Source organism: Zingiber officinale, chromosome 11A (assembly GCF_018446385.1).
Source record: "Zingiber officinale cultivar Zhangliang chromosome 11A, Zo_v1.1, whole genome shotgun sequence".
NCBI classification, from domain to species: Eukaryota; Viridiplantae; Streptophyta; class Magnoliopsida; order Zingiberales; family Zingiberaceae; genus Zingiber; species Zingiber officinale.
Window position 1 is genome coordinate 63,484,452 of NC_056006.1, and position 7,525 is coordinate 63,491,976.

The 7,525-nt window shown below is 34.5% G+C and overlaps 1 long non-coding RNA gene across 1 annotated transcript; it reads right to left on the reverse strand.

Moving 5' to 3' along the window:
* Positions 1 to 3,190: 3,190 nt before the first annotated feature.
* LOC122032143 lies at positions 3,191 to 6,092 on the reverse strand. Its single transcript, XR_006125969.1, has 4 exons — positions 5,525 to 6,092; positions 4,682 to 4,788; positions 4,112 to 4,310; positions 3,191 to 4,028 (listed from the first exon to the last, which is right to left on the reverse strand). It is a non-coding gene; the product is annotated as an uncharacterized LOC122032143 (long non-coding RNA).
* Positions 6,093 to 7,525: the final 1,433 nt, after the last annotated feature.

The following is a 7,525-nucleotide window of genomic DNA, read 5'->3' on the forward strand; positions in this document are numbered from 1 at the left end:
TTCAGGTTAGCAAATAGAGAAGGTGTTGTATCACTCAGAGGTACTGGCTGTCACTCCTACTCGTTGGATTTATATTGAGTTGCTTCATTTTATTGTTTCTGTTGTCTATAGTTATTGTTTCTTCTGTTCTGGATATTTTATTGTTTCACATGTACATGCATTCATTCATGTATTGTCATTTGTAATTTGGTGTTGTTATATTGCATTTGTATTTTTTTTTATGTTGCCTTAAATTGATGTGATATCGATTATTTCACATATTATCACTAAGGGGTACCATCCGATTTGGAGGATAATTATATCCTCAGGACGTGACAATTTGTAACAAATATAATCTTCATCATAAATCAGCCATGAAAATATTTTCATCGTAAATCTGTGATGAAAATTATTTTCGTTACAAATTAACGACTAAAAATTTTTATTGTAAATTAGTGATGAAAAAAATTTCATCACAAAATCAATAACAAAAATTATTTTTGGTGCAAATCTATGATAAAAATTATTTTTATTGTAAATCTACGACAAAATTATTTTTGTCACAAATTGGCAAATTTTGCAACCAAAAGATTTTGTTGCAAAAGTTATAACAGAATTTATTTTTATTGCAAAATTGGTTGCAAACTTAGATTTTTTTCTTTTGCGAGCATTACAGATTTATCGCAAATCAACGATGAATTATTTTCGTTGCAAACTTTATAGTAAACTTGATATTTTTGAGCAAATATATGTTTTATTGGCATATATTTAGACCATTTTTACTTATATAACCTGATTTTATACCTGCATATATTTATCAACAACTAACCATCTCCTTATCATCAACATTAAATTTATGCTATCAATATCAGATCAATAAACTAAGATTTCAACAAAAAATCATTATCAAGTTCTAATGTTTATATATCAATCATAAAATTTCTCTCGCCCTTAGCCACTTAATTAGCGAAATCGTAACTGATCCCGTGATTTACTTCCCTTCACATAACCTGAAGACGAACTATAAAGGACGTCTGGGATGAATATAATAATCTTTTACTATAATATATCAACCATAAAAACCAAGAAAATCAATGTAAAGAGTAACAAATGTAACAGTCAAATAACATTCGTACACAGCAGTGTCAAGCACAATTATTGTCACCATCATCATCACAACCATCGAAAAAATCATCACCACCACGAGTATCACCAAGAGAGATAGAGAAAAGGGCATATGACTTGGAGCAGAGGCTAATTGAAGATGCTGCATGATTAACATCGGTTGGCGGAACTCGTTCGTTTCTTGATCCCTTTACATTTGTAGTGTGCGGAGTTCTTGAAGTTCCTTAAAATCACTAAGGGTGCGTTTGGTTTGCACCGTTTTCATTTTCATTTTCTGAAAAACGCGCGTTTTCTAGAAAACAGAAAACGACTTTTTGTCATTCTCTGTTTTTTTAGAAAACGATAATCAATTTTTTAGAAAACGCGCGCGGAAAACGCAAACCAAACACCATTTTCCAGAAAACGTGTGTTTTCTAGAAAATGAAAATGAAAAACGCGCGTACCAAACGCCCCCTAACCTTTTCATTCAATTGATTTATTTTTGCCTTTACCGGATTTGACGGTACCCACAAAATGCCATTTGGAGGGGTCGTGGCCGGGTTGAGCTAACTGTACTCACAAAACATTCAAATATAAAGTCTTGAAAAGTTTTGTAATTGGTAAAAACTCAAACCGTTGCTAAAAGTATGTCATTCAAGTCTAGATGTGCATACAAGTGGAAGGGAAGATGTTCGTCATTTTAGTCCTCCATATCCCTAACTATAAAAGCAATTCACGGCTAATGAATACAAGTGGAAGGGAAGATGTTTGTCATTTTCGTCCCCATATCCCTAGCTAACTCTAAAAGCAATACACGACTAATGAACAATGTCAAAATATATACAAACAATATACTACATGTCATCACGAACATCCATCGTTAGTTGCAATATATTGAACAATCAGTTGAAAACAAAATCTAAAGCATGCGTGATTTTGATTTCTTTGTTTGAAAATGAAAATCCAGTATTTCCCATAAACATGAATCTTCTGCCTACATTGAATATATTACATGCTTTGCTATCCTTTTCACTCCTTAAGGGGTCTCAAGGTTACACATGTTGTAAGGTAAAAAATTCCGAAGTAATGCTTGATAGTAGCATACAAAAGCAAAGCCACGTTAGCTGGTTGTGGTCAGATTCACACGTTCCTGGGTAGAGGAAGCAAGGGAGGTCAATATAGTACCTATAATTGTCAGCAGTGATACGTTTTGTCATCTAAAATGTTTGTCTCTCATGTAGTAATGCATAGACTTAAATGTTGCCCCAAGGCTTAACTTGATGGATCAAAATATAATACTTGAACTAAATAAACCTGATAGCAATTCCCAACAGCCAACACAAAAAATACCCATATTTAACTACTAGAAAAAACACTTTTTTGAGACACAACAAAATATATCTTAAATTATAAATTTATTGTCTCAAAATGTTTTTGAGACGATGATGAGATGGTAATGTAACCGTCTCCAATACAAGCGTCTCAAAAAACTATTGAGACAGTGGTACTATCTCAAATGTTATTTAAGACGGTGATGAGATAGTTACTCAATTGTCTCAAAAGTATTTAAGATGGTTATTTGTTTGTCTCAAATGTTATGTCTTATCCTGTGAAAAAACTAACGACACTAAATTGAAATGGTAATGTGTCATCTCAAATAGAAGTGAAGACATTAAATTACTATCCCTAATATTTTGACTTGTTAGTTGCACCATTTGTGTCAAAAATTAATAATTTTAAAAGAACATTTACTATACGTATTAATCTAGAACAGATTTATTGAATTGTCATTTCAAAATAAAAGAAAAAACTCTCTTTATAAATTAAAAGTGATATACATAATATAAAATTCTAATATTTTTCAACTTATAAGTTGATACTCAGGTTTCATGCTAACATTCATCCAATAATAGAAATATCTACATATCCAAAATTAATTTGATAAGAAAAAAACTACTACTCCCATAAAAGTTATACGAGAAGGCATAAAGAACAACTCCTCATGATCTAGAGATAACTTCTATAATCTTTTTCATCAGAATCCTGAACATTAAAAAAAAAAAACTTTTATTAGAGGTAAAGATGATTTATAATATATAATGTTTAGAAAAATCAATAAAAAAAATCCTTGTACATGTGAAATAGTATTATCTACAACCTTATTAAAAACTAGCATATGTATCACAAAACTATCAAAATTCATCATAAAAGTCAGTTATTTAAATAAAATCAAGATACCTTTTGATTACTAAATTAACTGAATTCCATACGAAAATACGTCAATGGGGGATCCATGATTCTCTAACTTTAATTAAAGTGCATCTATTTGGGATTTTATTTGATTTAGAATAGGAGTCACTACTTTCATACACTCTGCTATAGCTTTCTCCATAGCCATGTTGATTAACTCATTTAAATGTTCATTGGATAACAAGGGATACGTATGCATGTCAGATGGATTAGGACCTAAACCCATAATGCAAACATAACCATGACTTTCATTTCCCATGAAACTATTAAAAATTTTCTATCTCAACTCAGGTGTTTGATCCTCAGCATGTACCGTGATAACTTTTCTTACATTTGACCCTAGATGTTTATTTATTAACATCAATAAATATAGATCCTTCACAAGTAAACAAAATGATAATGTCTTAACAATATAAGAATTGTAAATGAATGTGTTTACTATTAAATTTGCAGCCTCAGCATCAGCTGGAACTCCATTTTTACAACAAGCCTCAATATTCGTTGTTAAGGGATCTATTGACTTTCCATTAGCTGCCAACTATATAAAAATGACAAATCCTTATACATTTGTTACCAAAAAAACACGTATATTATAATTATACATACTTTTATTTTGAATTCAGGCATCGAAGTCCTTCTAGTCCTATGTATTGGCCCGCAAGTTCTCTAATGAGTGCATTTTTCTTTGCAATTTCCTTAAAAATAGACAAAGATTTTTTAACAGGTTATAATGACAATAATAAAAAAATCATAAACCGACAAATGATATCACTCTTACAATTTCCCTTATAATAGTAATGACAATCTTTGAAGATGATTCAAGCAACTCTTGGTACAACCTAACATTCTCCTGGAATAGAAACCACCAGCAAATGCAGCATCAAAAAAGCAATAACTTTTTGAGTGGTCACTACCAAAGTGATTCATATCATTTGCTTGGTTCATCAAAGCCCAAAATGTAGTTCGTAAAATGAGACCTATCAAATTAGTATTCAAAGAAGGCAAGAATATTAATGCATTGTATATCTTGACCCACTATATTGTAAAAAATAAAAAGTCATTTTACTGAATTGTAATACTGGTTCTTGATTGACAGGCTGCTTGGCTGTAAAATTTCCATAAGAAAATTTACAATTCTGCAAATTTTTAAGACAGATACAACAAACTTTTAAAGTAACTATCACTGTATAGTGCATAATTTGTAAAATTAGATTACATGATTGTACTCAGAACTGAGTAATGTAGATATATAAAGCATCTCAAGTAGAAAAAGGACAAACAAAACTGTGCCAGAATGACAATTCATACTTCGGCTAATAAATAACTCAAAGAAAATGCATTAGCTTACATGTCATAATTCTGGAGCTCAAGAAGTGTTTGTTCTATGCCCAGTCGAGTATGGAAAGATGGTTTAAATGTAAAAGATTGCAAATGTTGAGCAAGGTTTACATGTCTCTGGAGAAAAAAAGATAAACTGTAAGTTCATGTAAATGGCATTGATCAAAATTTAAATAAAAGACCACTTATAGCAATTTTAGACAGTGAGTTTAACTTCTTAACAAAACCCTTCAGCTCAAATACTGATTGCGACTATCGTATAAATGGGTGATGATAAGATAAATAATATTCATAAAAGTATGGTCATTCAAACTAACTACCAGTGATGAATATAGTTCCTGGTATGTCAAACTTTAATATAGGACAACAGGAAGAGAATTCTTCATCAGTTAGAAAAGAAAATGAAAAGTAATATGTTGCTGGCTAATTCCAAATTATTTAGCATGACAAAAGTAAATTAAAAGGTACAGTCATTAAAACTCAAACTATTTGGTACATAATACAGTTCCTGGCATATCAAAATTTACTACAGGATAAAGGCAGTAGCATTCTTCATCAATTAGAAAAGAAATATACTACTAACTATGTTCCAAACTCACTAGAATACCAAAAGTAGATAAAAACGGATAGATCAGATTTAGACTGATGGGTTTGGTCCTGCGATAGATCAGATTATGTTTTACCTCCTTGAGCTAGGTGATGGAAGACTTGTGTAAAACCCAATTTAAGTGCAATTTATCTGTGATCATTTCTCCCCAAACTTTTTATTTGTCTAGATAATAAACCACATAATTATATCTATGTTCCAGTGATAGTTCTTTTACGCTTACCTAAAAGGACAAAGAATCCTAACCTTTCTATTCGCAGCATAAGTCTAGACAAGCAGGCGCACTTGTGGAGCAACGAACCAACAAACCCCATATACGATCGAGGCAAAACCCTAAGCCTTAGCTCCTTCGTGGCGCGCCAAACCCTACGTAGCCTCTCCACCGCCGCAACCCTCATCAGCTCCTTGGGCAACAATCTCCTCAACACCTCCACCATGCATTAAACGGGTAAGATCGTTGCCCCTTCCACCGCCTTCTCAACACTATTACAAATCTCCACAACGCCCTCCTTCTCAGCCATCTCCCTAGAGACGGGATCCTCTTCGAAGGATAGGGCACGACAGCGGCGACGGTGGCTACGGATGCGTGGGGTGGATACAGGGCTGCCGTCGTCGGGGGCAGATGTGACCCTTCTCCTCATCGCCGGCAGCTGAAGCTTCCCCGGCCCCGGATCGCCGGGGTGGGTGTGGCGGCGGTGGGATGCAAGAGCACATCGATCGAAGTGGAAGTGGAGGTGAGATCTGGAGGCACGAGGAAGCTCATCGTCGCGACCCAACCCGCGAAACTTCAAACCCTAGACAGAAAAATGTTGAAAGGGAGAAAAACAGGATTTTAGTCCGTTCAAATTTATTACTTTAGCATTTAAACGTATCAATATTTTGTTGACACGTGGAAATAAAATGTCAGATAAAATTTGAAGCAATACTTATATTTTTAAATGGATGATGTTTGAAATAATATTTATTATATTAAATGTGTTATCAAAATTAATTATCATATATTTTTCGTAATTAATAATTACTGAAATAAAGAGTATCAAAATCTATAATAAAATTCACATAGTCATTGTTAAACTATCAATAATGATAGCATTTGATATCATCATAATATTTCATTGTTAAAAGTAACTTTTTAGTAGTGAAGTTAATTTGTGACATATACTTTTTTTACCATTTATTTGAATGTTTTATATCATTATGTTACGTTTTTTATTTAGTTGAATTTAAAATAAAATATTAAATATTATCTTAAATTTAATATATTCATCTAAAATTTCGAGACATTTATTATTATTAACTTAATTACTTAGTGGTTTAGAATTGTTATCTCAAAAGTAAAAGTCGTTTTCTAATAGCGTTTTGTCATTGTCTTGTTGCCAGCTGAACGATCCAAGAGTGGCATAGCTTCTGTTGAGACCACCAACATTAGCAATGGCGCCTTTTCCGTTGAGACTGTAGCCTTCTGCACTGCCGTTGTCGCAGAAGTAACCCTCACCAACTACAACAATAGCCCATCGAACAAAGGTAACTCAGCATGAAGAGAAAACCATAACAAAATGCTAACTATCTACTCTACTAACAAGAGTAGGGGAATAAAAAGTAGGGGTTTTTCTTCAGGAAAAAACAAGGATGAGCAAGATCGTAATTGTATCTTAGCATCTACGATGCGAATCTCGAATGCGAGGAATGAAATCACTCGGGCCCTCTTGGCTAGGATTGTAAATGATCCTGTCCGAGCGCTGAGTCAACGGACGTTGGGGACGTGGCACGCTCCACTGTCTCCGACTGGTGGTGTAGCTCCCAGATGATCCTGCAAAGAAGCCGAGCCGGGAGAGGTTTCCCGGCGACGGCCCTCTGACACTCAAGTCAGGCAACGAGAGAGGCAGCGTAACGAGGCTACAGTAGAGATGTGTGCATACCTTCATCGACGTCTGGAGTCTTTATATAGGACCCCGAGGAAGCGCGGACACGTTTCCCGATGCGTGCACGCTTCCCCAAATATACCTGAACAAGCCTGTGTCAGAAAAGTACCTCTGGCGTCATTCCGCAATCGTCCGAGCATATCCCGGATGTGACGGTGGAAGCTTCCAATGATTCTCTCAGAGCTCGGCGATGACTCTGCTGCTTGTCGCGGCGGTGTCTCGAAGATGATGTTATCCCGTCTCCTTTGTCCTCTTGCGTTCCTTATCTATTCCGGCCGGCGGATATGCCGCTCGGCAGCATATTCTCTGCATCGGTCATATGCTG